The following is a 14234-nucleotide window of genomic DNA, read 5'->3' as shown; positions in this document are numbered from 1 at the left end:
AGCGGCGTAAATTATTTGACATACAAAAATTTATAAAAACTATTTATTTTTATATAAAACATTATTAGACACTAAGGTTGAAATAAAGGCAGAAAAAAAATTTCATTTTTATTATTTTTTTCATCATTTGTATTAGACTAAATGTACGACATTCGAGACCGACATATTGCTTTTAAAATCTGGCCTTTCTAAGGTTTGTCAGTTTGGCTTTTTTTAAGGCTAAATTTGACCATTTTTTCGCTCTTTTATGGAACCATGTTTTTGGCCGCCATATTTTTTTTATAGTGAAAGACATTAGTGAACTACACATTTATCTTTGTTTTTCTTTTTCTCATTATCGATCGGTAACGATAAATGTCGACCAAAAACGACCACAAGTTCTCTTGTTATTAAATAGACTGCATTAGTGCATTAATGTCTATTCCAAGCGTTTTAGTTAATAGATCGATATTTCTACACTCGAACTCTGTTTAAAAGATTCATGGAACGTTTGGTGTTGGCGTAACTTAGTCGGGAACTTGGGTTAGTTTTTGGTTCTGTCAGCAGCCCCCCCCCCCCAAAAAAAAACAAGAAAAACTCATTCTGAGCGATAATGAATATTTACTATCCAAGAACTATTCTACACAAGAAAATCCCATATCCCATGTTAAAATGACTAGCTGTCTCGGGAGTCCCAAATTAATAATGCCAAGCATTCATTTATTATGAACTGTTTTTAAAAAAAAAATGGGTATGCAAATTAAACAGCTACAGAACTATGTCTGTTACAGAAACGAGATCAAATGACTCAGCCTGCGTGACACAATAAACAGGTAAAATCCAAAAACCAGGTTGACACGTCCGGTAGCCTCAAAACAACCAAACCTCGATTTCAAATCCTGCATCATACATGTTCCAGCCATTTTTTTCTTGTTACTACTGGTATAATTCAGGGAAGATAACTTAAATATCGTTCAATGGAGATAACTTTGGCTATGCTGCCCCCAAAATTTTGTAAATGAACAATGATGAATATCTGTCCTAATATTATGTCGTTACCAATCATTGGTTATTGGAATTTACCATAGTTTGATTTGTATGTTCGATTATTTGATTTGAATTGTTTATTGATTAATTATTGATACATTTATTTTGCTAATATTTCATCAAATATATATTAGATTAAGTATAATAATTAAATTAACACGTTCATATATATTAAACGTACTTCTATAAAAGAAAATAAATAACCTATATATATATATATATATATATATATATATAGTAACCTATATATATATATATAGTAACCTATATATATATATATATATATATATATATATATATAGTAACCTATATATATATATATATATATATATAGTAACCTATATATATATATATATATATAGTAACCTATATATATATATATATATATATATAGTAACCTATATATATATATATATATATATATAGTAACCTATATATATATATATATATATATAGTAACCTATATATATATATATATATATATATAGTAACCTATATATATATATATATATATATATATATAGTAACCTATATATATATATATATATATATATATATATATAGTAACCTATATATATATATATATATATATAGTAACCTATATATATATATATATATATATATAGTAACCTATATATATATATATATATATATAGTAACCTATAAATATATATATATATATATAGTAACCTATAAATATATATATATATATATATATAGTAACCTATATATATATATATATATATATATAGTAACCTATAAATATATATATATATATATATATAGTAACCTATAAATATATATATATATATATATAGTAACCTATAAATATATATATATATATATATATAGTAACCTATATATATATATATATATAGTAACCTATATATATATATATATATATATATATATATATAGTAACCTATATATATATATATATATATATATATAGTAACCTATATATATATATATATATATATATATATATATATATATATAGTAACCTATATATATATATATATATATATATATATATATATATAGTAACCTATATATATATATATATATATATATATAGTAACCTATATATATATATATATATATATATATATATATATAGTAACCTATATATATATATATATATATATATATATAGTAACCTATATATATATATATATATATATATATATAGTAACCTATATATATATATATATATATATATATAGTAACCTATATATATATATATATATATATATATAGTAACCTATATATATATATATATATATATATATATAGTAACCTATATATATATATATATATATATATATATAGTAACCTATATATATATATATATATATATATATATATAGTAACCTATATATATACATATATATATATATATAGTAACCTATATATATATATATATATATATATATAGTAACCTATATATATATATATATATATATATATAGTAACCTATATATATATATATATATATATATATATAGTAACCTATATATATATATATATATATATATAGTAACCTATATATATATATATATATATATATATATATATATAGTAACCTATATATATATATATATATATATATATATAGTAACCTATATATATATATATATATATATATAGTAACCTATATATATATATATATATATATATATATATAGTAACCTATATATATATATATATATATATATAGTAACCTATATATATATATATATATATATATATAGTAACCTATATATATATATATATATATATATATATAGTAACCTATATATATATATATATATATATATAGTAACCTATATATATATATATATATATATATATATAGTAACCTATATATATATATATATATATATATATAGTAACCTATATATATATATATATATATATATATATATATATATAGTAACCTATATATATATATATAGTAACCTATATATATATATATATATATATATATATAGTAACCTATATATATATATATATAGTAACCTATATATATATATATATATATAGTAACCTATATATATATATATATATATAGTAACCTATATATATATATATATATATATATATATATATAGTAACCTATATATATATATATATATATATATATATATATAGTAACCTATATATATATATATATATATATATATAGTAACCTATATATATATATATATATATATATATATAGTAACCTATATATATATATATATATATATATATAGTAACCTATATATATATATATAGTAACCTATATATATATATAGTAACCTATATATATATATATATATATAGTAACCTATATATATATATAGTAACCTATATATATATATATATATATATAGTAACCTATATATATATATAGTAACCTATATATATATATATATATATAGTAACCTATATATATATATAGTAACCTATATATATATATATATATATATATATATAGTAACCTATATATATATAGTAACCTATATATATATATATATATATATATATAGTAACCTATATATATATATATAGTAACCTATATATATATATATATATATATAGTAACCTATATATATATATATAGTAACCTATATATATATATATATATATATAGTAACCTATATATATATATAGTAACCTATATATATATATATAGTAACCTATATATATATATAGTAACCTATATATATATATATATATATATATATAGTAACCTATATATATATATAGTAACCTATATATATATATATATATATATAGTAACCTATATATATATATAGTAACCTATATATATATATATATATATATATATATATATATAGTAACCTATATATATATATAGTAACCTATATATATATATATATATAGTAACCTATATATATATATAGTAACCTATATATATATATAGTAACCTATATATATATATATATATAGTAACCTATATATATATATATATATATATATATATATATATATATAGTAACCTATATATATATATATATATATATATATATATATATATATAGTAACCTATATATATATATATATATATATATATATATATAGTAACCTATATATATATATATATATATATATATATAGTAACCTATATATATATATATATATAGTAACCTATATATATATATATATATATATATATAGTAACCTATATATATATATATAGTAACCTATATATATATATATATATATAGTAACCTATATATATATATATATATATATATAGTAACCTATATATATATATATATATATATATAGTAACCTATATATATATATATATATATATATATATATAGTAACCTATATATATATATATATATATATATAGTAACCTATATATATATATATATATATATAGTAACCTATATATATATATATATATATATATATAGTAACCTATATATATATATATATATATATATAGTAACCTATATATATATATATATATATATAGTAACCTATATATATATATATATATATATATAGTAACCTATATATATATATATATATATAGTAACCTATATATACATATATATATATAGTAACCTATATATATATATATATATATAGTAACCTATATATATATATATATATATATATAGTAACCTATATATATATATATATATATATATATAGTAACCTATATATATATATATATATAGTAACCTATATATATATATATATATATATATATATAGTAACCTATATATATATATATATATAGTAACCTATATATATATATATATATATATATATAGTAACCTATATATATATATATATATATATATATATATAGTAACCTATATATATATATATATATATATATATAGTAACCTATATATATATATATATATATATAGTAACCTATATATATATATATATATATATAGTAACCTATATATATATATATATATATATAGTAACCTATATATATATATATATATATAGTAACCTATATATATATATATAGTAACCTATATATATATATATATATATATATAGTAACCTATATATATATATATATATATATATATATATATATAGTAACCTATATATATATATATATATATATATAGTAACCTATATATATATATATATATATATATAGTAACCTATATATATATATATATATATATATATATATAGTAACCTATATATATATATATATATATATATATATAGTAACCTATATATATATATATATAGTAACCTATATATATATATATATAGTAACCTATATATATATATATATATATATATATATATAGTAACCTATATATATATATATATATAGTAACCTATATATATATATATATATATATATATATAGTAACCTATATATATATATATATATAGTAACCTATATATATATATATATATATATATATATATATATAGTAACCTATATATATATATATATATATATATATATATATAGTAACCTATATATATATATATATATATATATATATATATATATATATATATATATATATATATATAAAGTATTGTTGCCACATTTGAGCTGGTACATCCACTACTAGTCTTTCACTCTTAGATGGGGTTCAGAATCGAGTCAGCAACCTAATAGGTCCGGCACTGTCAGCTAGGTTTCAACCTCTGTTCTATTGACGAAATGTTGCATCTCTCTGTCTGTTTTATAAGTATTTTAATAATAGGTGCTACGATGAACTATACAAGCCCTTGTGCCCCTTCAACATAAATACCCCCAATAAATCCAACACGCAAGCAAAATCCCACCCCTACACAGTAGAGATCCCCAGATGCCAGAAAGCCTTTTACTCCAATAGTTTCTTCCTTAGGACTAATAGACTTTGGAATTCCTGTCTGAGTCCCTGCTTCCCTGACTGTACTGACATGCAGAAGTTCAAGAGTAATGTAAATAGATATCTTGCTGCTCAACTCCATACATAGTATCCCTGCAAATTATGTCCCAGATAGTAACCCCCTACATCAAATTGGTACTATGTCTTCTTTGAAGTGAAAATGCAATAAAAAAAAATTTTAATTTCAAATTCCAAATATTTATTTTTCTTACTAAACAGTTCTTTCAGCACATCAAACATTCGGTACATTTTTTTTTTACAGATCTGTTTAATTACGGAGAAACAATTAGTTATTAATTATTATGTCAATATCGAATCTTTTCATGCATATACTACTCGTCAGAAAACAGAAAGTTTTGTTTAGCAAGAAAAAAAAGCATGATTATATAATGTTGAAAAAAAAAAATACACAAAAGACCCAGCAATGCAAGTTTATTTAGGTAGCCATCTTTGTTTAGTGTACCCAAATTTTTGACATGCTGAAAGAACTATTTTGTAAGAAAAATAAATATTTGGAATTTGGAATGTAGCTATAATGTTATTACTTTATATACGCTCTGTTGTTTAATTTAATAAACATTGAGCTTCAAAACGTAAAGGATTTGTATACACAGTGTGAAATATAATTGAAAGAATCGTATTTTACCAAAAATCATGAGGATACTTGATGTGCTATCCCTTCAACCCATCCAACACGTTCCTCAGGTTGAAAACGGGGACACTCCCTCTATTAATACCAAATAAGAAGCTGTAGTCAATAAGAATTAATTAATAAAAAAAATTGAGAGCAAAAATAAATCTAAATACTGGAAGGCTGCCACCCAGGATAAAAAGGGCCCCTCAATTTGCAGGGACAGTCCACAATATATTGTAGTCTACATTGCACTGTGGAGAACCTGCAGTTGAGCTTATAAAACCAAATTTATATAATAGCTTGAATTAAAGTTTAAAATACAAAAGTCAAGTATTATGGTTCAATTGTGCTCAAAGCAGAAACATTCATTTCAAACGCACCCCCTGTCTTATCAAAGAACCTACTGTTTATTTTATACGCCGGCCCTTTCTGCTTATACAGTGATAAAGCTTATAGAATGCACCTGTAATGTTAGGCTGTATCAGAGTGTTAACTTTGGTCAGCATTTGACTGTGCCTCCTTTAAACGGATTTTTTCAACTATCGAGGTTTTTTATTCTTATTATTCTGATATAAAACCTATTTAATAACACTCTCGGATACAGAAAGTATATTTGTGTGATATTTTTTTTTTTAAATAGACTCCGCCGTTTCCGAGTTCATAGAGAACTCTCCTCCCTTTCTCTCTCTCACACACACAAAATGCCAGAGAGAGAGAGAGAGAGAGAAAGAAAGAGAGACAGAGAGAGGGAGAGAGAGGGGAGGAGTGATTCTAGTCTATATGTTAAAATTTCATTTAAACGGATCAATTTTCAAATAAAATTAAAAATTTATTGCTTGAATCAAAGAACACAATGTTTAAATTAATGTCCTTAACCCATGAGTTTTGAATGCAAGCACATCTCCTCAGAGGAAAATTTCTAGCAAAATACTAATATTGGTTCGCAAAAAAAGCACTATGTCTGTCTGACTTCATAAATCGATATGAAATTTGGACAAATTAAAATATCATATTTATACGTATTTTATGACCGGGCAAATCCGGGCCCCCGCCTTCACTAGTATATATATATCTGTAGAGAGAGAGAGAGAGAGAGAAAGAGAGAGAGAGAGAGAGAGAAAGAGAGAGAGAGAGAGATAGAGAGAGAGAGAGAGAGAGATAGAGAGAGAGGGAGATGGCAAGCTAAGGCATAATTGCAACTTGTAATGAAATGCTACACAATAGCAGACCTGAACGCACAAATTATCAAAATGTTCAAACTGACCACGATGAAAGTAGCGCTAATGAATACACTATATGCTATGTTTCAAATCAATCTCGTCTAAGAACAAATTGATTTTTGAACGAGGGGGTGGGGGTGCGGCTCACTTGATTATCATAACAACACAAATCGATATTTTTTCCATTCTCAACCGTTTACAGACTCATTGTTACGGAAAAGATATTTCAGAACGCAAACTCCTAACCCGGACCTGCGGTTCAAAACTGTCGACAATTTTTGGCAAAATTGAACTGATACGTTTTAAAACTTTAGTTCTAAGGTCAAGCGTTACTTTAATTGCTTTCGGACGTTGGATTTAACTAACGAAATTTCTTTGGCCAGGTCTGGTTATGTTGAAAAATCAATTTTCTGGAACTGACCTTCACTCCTGAAATAAAAAATTTACATCAAATCTGTTGCCAATATCGCTGGAAAAATGATTGGATCTTTCTACTGCTCTAGAAGCCATCTTAATCCCAACGCAGCCCTCTATCTGTATAAGAGCCAAATACATCCTAAGAGGGACTATTGTTCCTATTTACCTGCCTCCCCACGAGGGCAGAGTTAGCCACATGGTCGGTTTTTAATGTGGGGAAAATCCAGCTTCCCAAGAAGGAGCACTCTGGATAGGAATAAAAATTTAAATTGTCTCAGTCATGAAAGGTTTCTCCTCCACTGACCGAGGACAGAAAAAGTGAAGTGTAGTATCAGAACAGATACTACACTTTGTTCCTTGCCAAAAGGATGGAGTATTGTTATCACATCTGGGCAGGAGCTGCTCTGAGCACACTTTTCTGCCTTGACAGCGTATCAATCGGGCTTCAAAATCCTTTTCTCTCTCATAGAGAGGCTGATCCCTCGAGATTAATACTACCAGAAAAATGAGGAGAAATTTTTTTTTTAAAAAACAAAAAAAAAAAAAAACAACAGTCTTCGAGAAATGTATCATTTAAAAAAAAATGGTTTTCATCATTTTATAAAATATTTTGACATTTGATTTTCTAAAATTTCCAAATTAATTTGCCGAAATAATGTTTTCACAGATGTGACCAAACTCTTTCTGTTTAAAATTCGCGCCAACCATGCAAACATAGACGTCGCTTCAGACTCACAACAAGCATCAATAACACCGGACGTATCTTTTTTTCTCCCCCCGAGGAGCTGACCCCTTGAGATTAATACCATCAGAAAAATGAAGAGAAAAACAAAACTAAAAGCCAACAATTTTCTTTGGAAAAAAAAGTGTTTTATACTGAAAGTCTAGAAAAAAAAATTAAATCTAATATATAAAAGGCTATATGTCTGTCTGTCTGTCTGTCTGTCTCCATATTTTCAAACTCAATCTCCCCCGAAATTAAAAGTTGCAGGGTGGCGCTAGGGGCCTCAAATGATTGGATTTTTTACGGGCTGTTCTCTTATGGGTCTTTAACCGGTAAAAACAGTTTTTATGGGGTCAAAAATCGGTCAAAATTGAAAAAAATCCTAAAAGTCGTTATACATTTTGTACATTCATCTTAGTTTATTTTTTAATTTTTAATCAGTTCATATGCGTGTCACGTTGGTACAGTGGTAACGTCACCGGCTTTGAATGCTACAGTTTCGGTTTCGATTTTAGCTGGTGGCACCCAAATATTTGTTTTTTACTTTTGAAATTACGACTCTATAATAGTATATAGGAAATCTGGGCAAATTAAAATATATGAAAGCGTAATTTACGGCCAGGCAAAGCCCCCCCCCCCGCCCCTTTCCGCTAGTCATTTAATCATTTTTTTTTTTTTTACATATCATCACCACTTATTAAGGCCAATAGGCCACTCGAGGATAGGTGTTAAAGAGTGTACAGTAGAAATTGGACAATATAGTAATCGTTAGTAATGGAAATTCGGTAAATTTGTTAACTTATATGGAACGGCTCATCAAAAACTTGTTTACATTAGACTTGAAGACAACCATATTGTAGTCAGCTGGAAAGCAGGAAAACGGACGACAATTCCATAGGCGTGCAGTTCTAAGAAAGAAGCTTTGCTCATGGAATCTACGTTTAGGTTTAGGCACAGGTAAAGAGTGGGTGAAATTAGAGATAGTGTTTTCTGCTAGACGGGTGTTTCTTGTGAAAGTTTGGCGAGGGGGAACCACAGATTGGAGCTCAGCCGAGCACTTGCCATGAAAATAATGATAAAGCAGAGACAAACTCGCAACATCTCTTCTGTGAGAAAGAGGTTGCAAGGAAGAGAAAAGGACATCCCCTACGTTATAACATTATTTGGTTTTCTAAAATTTTCAAATGAACCTTTTTTAGAATTTGCACCAACCACACAAACTCGCACGGATGCAGGTGACTCCTAACATAACACACATCGATTTCAGACTGACAACAAGCATCAATTACACCGAACGTTTCCTTTTCTCTCTCCGCGATGGTCTGACCTCTCGAGGTTAATACCACCAGCAAAATGAAAAAACAAAAAAAAACAAGTTTTCTTTGAAAAAAGTCACACTGAAATTCTCAGATTAAAATATTTTATAACATTTGTGGTTTTCTTAATTTTTTAAATTAACCTTACGAAATGATTTTTTTAAAGATTTGACCAGACCTTTTCTATTTGAAATCTAATTTATAAAACTCATTATGTCTGTCTGTCTGTCTGTCTCCATATTTTCAAACTCTATCTCTTCCAAAACTAAAAGTCGCAGAGTGGCGCTAGGGGCATCAAATTATTGAATTTTTTATGTACTATCCTTTAATGTGTTTTTAGCAGGTTAAAATAGTTTTTAGGGAGGGGGTCGAAAATGAGCAAATTGTCATACATTTTGTACATTCATCTTAGTTTATTTTTAATAAATTCATACGCGTGTCAGGTTGGTACAGTGGTAACATCACCAGCTTTGAGTGCTACAGTTTTTTTCGGTTTCGATTCTAGCTGAAAGCACCCAAATACTTTTTTTTCTAACTTTTAAAAGTCCATAATAATATATCCGAAATCTGGACAAATTAAAATATCATATTTAAACGCATTTTACGACCGGGCAAAGCCGGGCGACCCCTCGCCCTAGTGTGTTATATATTTTTTTCAATATAATAACATTAAAACAGTTTTCTTAACAACTGAATAAAATAAAATTTCTTTTTCGATTCACATGTTATTAATAATATCTACGTGACATATTTTCTTTAAACAGGTCAAGCAGAAATTATAGCCTTCTATCAGGTATCGTCATTATATAATCCCAAACGATAAAAAAAGCCTTTTCTTTTTATTCCTCTCTCTTTCTTTCTCTCTCTCCCCCCTTTCATTCTCTCTCTCTCTCTCTCTCTCTCTCTCTCTCTCTCTCTCTCTTTATACCTTTTTCTTCTCTTCTTTTTCTTTTTTTTTTTCGCTCTTTCCTTTTCTTGTCCCTTCTTTCTTTATCTCCTTGTCTTTCTTTTTTTCTATCTATTATTATTTTTCTTTTTGTCTTATTTCTTTTCCCTTCTCTCTCCTTTTCTCTCTCGCCATTTCTGTTCTTCATTATCTCTCTATTTCTCTCTCTCCTTGTTTATCCCTTTCACTCACTCTCTCTCTCTCTCTCTCTCTCTCTCTCTCTCTCTCCCTTTGTCTCTCTCTTTCTCTTTTTCTCATTATTTTTACCATATAGTCACTGCTGATCAAGGCTCGAAGGCCACTCGAGGATAAGAGTTTCTCTCACCCTGTCTTCATATCTCTCCCTTACTTTTTTTCTCTCTCTCTCTCCCTCCTTTTGCCTTATATTGTACCGGTTTACTTAGCTCCCCACGAGAGCAGAGTTAGACAAAAGGTTAGTTTTTAATGTGGGAAAAATCCAGCTCCCCAAAAAGGGGCAATCTAGATAGGAACAAAAAATTAAAATTGCCTCAGTCTAGAAGGATTTCTTTGCCACTGATCGAGATCAGAAATGGTGAAGTGTAGCATTAGAACAGATACTACACTTTGTTCCTAGCAACAAAAAAAATTGTTCTTAGCCTTGCCTTATACTGTAGCCAATGAAGTTCAGTATCTTATATGACCATGACCTTGGTATGTTCAGCCATGTCCAAAGTTTTGACGAAATTTCAACTTTCGCATTTTCCAAATTTGATATATGGGTCTGATGTTCTTTGATAACCGTAAAACATTTGCAAAATCTCGTTTTAGTCAGATGAATATTTGTTTTATCAACGTTTCCAGCACATAACTTCATAAATACAATATTGAAAAGTAAGGCCAGTATTATTGACTTCAGGAATAGCACCGTATCACTTTAAAGCTAGAATTTATAACATTTACAGACTTCCAATTGTGCTTTATGGCTTGGAGTACATAAATTAGACCGCTTCATTGTTGCTAAGCTTGTGGATGTCTTGGTAAAGGCAAAGACTGAGGGAGTAAACCCTGACAAGAATCCGGTTTAGAGTCCCAATACGCAGATAATGAAGCACTGCAACACCTTTTTGGCAACTTCTGCAGCTGCCTTGATGCCAACCATATTGGCTTGCTTTTCCGTCAGTGTCTGCAACGTTGAGAGAGGAGGCCCTGATAACTGAACAAACCAATGTCTCCTTATCCCCTGCTCAAACCTGCATCTGGAGAGGCAACTCTAGCTTCGACTTTTTAGCCACAGCAGATACTGCAGTGCACCAGACTAGATGCAGAAGACCATTGTCTCACGAGACAGAAGGTTGCCATTATCATTGTTGCTAAAAATAGAAATATTTCCAAATCATATAATGAGATTCCTGACTGATAGCAGTCTCACATATCACATCACTATTAAAGAACTTCATCAGATCACAATTCTAACATTCAATAATCAAGAGAAAGATACAAAAGTTTAGGATAGCTAATTTCTCATTCGGACAAAATCTTCGTAAAAGCGGATTAAACTATAATTTTTCATAAAATAGATAAACAAGAATATAACAAACTAATCACAGAAAACATCACAAAAAATACCAAAAAAAAAACTATATGCAAATGAATAAAACTACATAGTATAATAAATGCTGGAAGTAAACAAATCATTATTATTGTTAAATAACCCTAACACTCGCTTAATTAATCCGACAAAATCCGAAATAGGTAGAATTAGTAAAACAGTCCTTTTAGAATGAACAAGCAAATAAAAAAAGACTTGGAATAAAACCAATGGACGAATACTGTCGAGGCAATCACTTGGTTTAAAATTATCGACAACTAAGAACACCGAAAGGTACGATCTGGCAGGATTCTTCTTTTTTTTTTCTTTTTTTCTTTCTTTTCTTCTTTTCTTCTTCTTCTTCTTCTTTTTCTTCTTTATCTCTTTCTTCTTCTTCTTCTTCTTTTTCTTCTTCTTTCTCTCTTTCTTCTTCTTCTTTTTCTTCTTTCTCTCTTTCTTCTTCTTCTTCTTCTTCTTCTTCTTCTTATTATTATTATTATTATCATCATTATTATTCTTATTCTTATTATTATTATTATATTACTAGGAATAGTCACACAGGCCATCATCAAAGATTTCTCTTTGAGAACAGCTTGTCTGGAGTTTGAGCGACAACATTATTATTACATTATTCAGTGACAACATTATTGAGTGACAACATTATTATAATGACAATAATATAGAGTGACAACATTATTGAGTGACAACATTATTATAATGACAATAATATTGAGTGACAACATTATTATTATTATTATTATTATTATTATTATTATTATTATTATTATTATTATTATTATTATTATATTACTAGGAGTAGTCACACAGGCCACCATCAAAGATTTCTCTTTGAGAACAGCTTTTGGTATTCTCTGGAGTTTGAGTGACAACAGGTCTCCATAGATTTCCAGTACTGTCCACCCCTTTCAATAACTTTTGCAAAAGAATTTGCATTATTGCAACAGCCACTTACCATTGATCTCTCAATAGCAGCGACCATTGATCTTCACCGAAATTTGGGTAGCAATAAGCCTCTCCAAGGTCTCAGTCCTCTTTGCGCTCATCCAGCAGAGGTCTGGCTAGTGCTTTCTCTTCTTTGTCTTTTCATCCTCCTTAACCCTCCTCTCTTATTTGGTATGGTGCCAGTTTATAGTGACGCACACAAAAAGGGGGGGGGGGAGAATGCATGGGGGAACCTTACAATTATACCGTTTCACGTTTCAGTTTTCAGGATTCCATGTGATGTTCCTTTGTGTTTTACGTCTGTAGTCATTTCTGTATGTCCGGTTTGTGTCTGTACATGTGTGCTGTTAGTCTTCACATTCAAAGGTTTTCTTTAATGTTTCTGTAGTTTGCATTAAAAACTAAAACATGTTTCATTATTGTTACCCGTTGTATCTTCTCAGCCATCCCTCTGATTCCAATCTCTCCAATTCCTTTTTCAAAGTTTTTTGGTATTGTTCCTAGCGCTCCTACTATTAGTTGTGTTGTGTTGACTTTCTTCATTTTCCAG

The 14234-nt window shown here is 27.1% G+C and overlaps 1 protein-coding gene across 1 annotated transcript in view; it reads right to left on the bottom strand.

Moving 5' to 3' along the window:
- Positions 1-14234, bottom strand: part of LOC145259696 (uncharacterized) — a 159212-nt gene that overhangs the window by 39526 nt on the left and 105452 nt on the right. The window lies entirely within an intron of this gene.

The sequence above is a fragment of the Euprymna scolopes genome, chromosome 35, assembly GCF_053919585.1.
Source record: "Euprymna scolopes isolate OS-2025 chromosome 35, ASM5391958v1, whole genome shotgun sequence".
Classification (NCBI taxonomy): domain Eukaryota; kingdom Metazoa; phylum Mollusca; class Cephalopoda; order Sepiida; family Sepiolidae; genus Euprymna; species Euprymna scolopes.
This window is presented reverse-complemented; position numbering and strand designations above follow the sequence as displayed.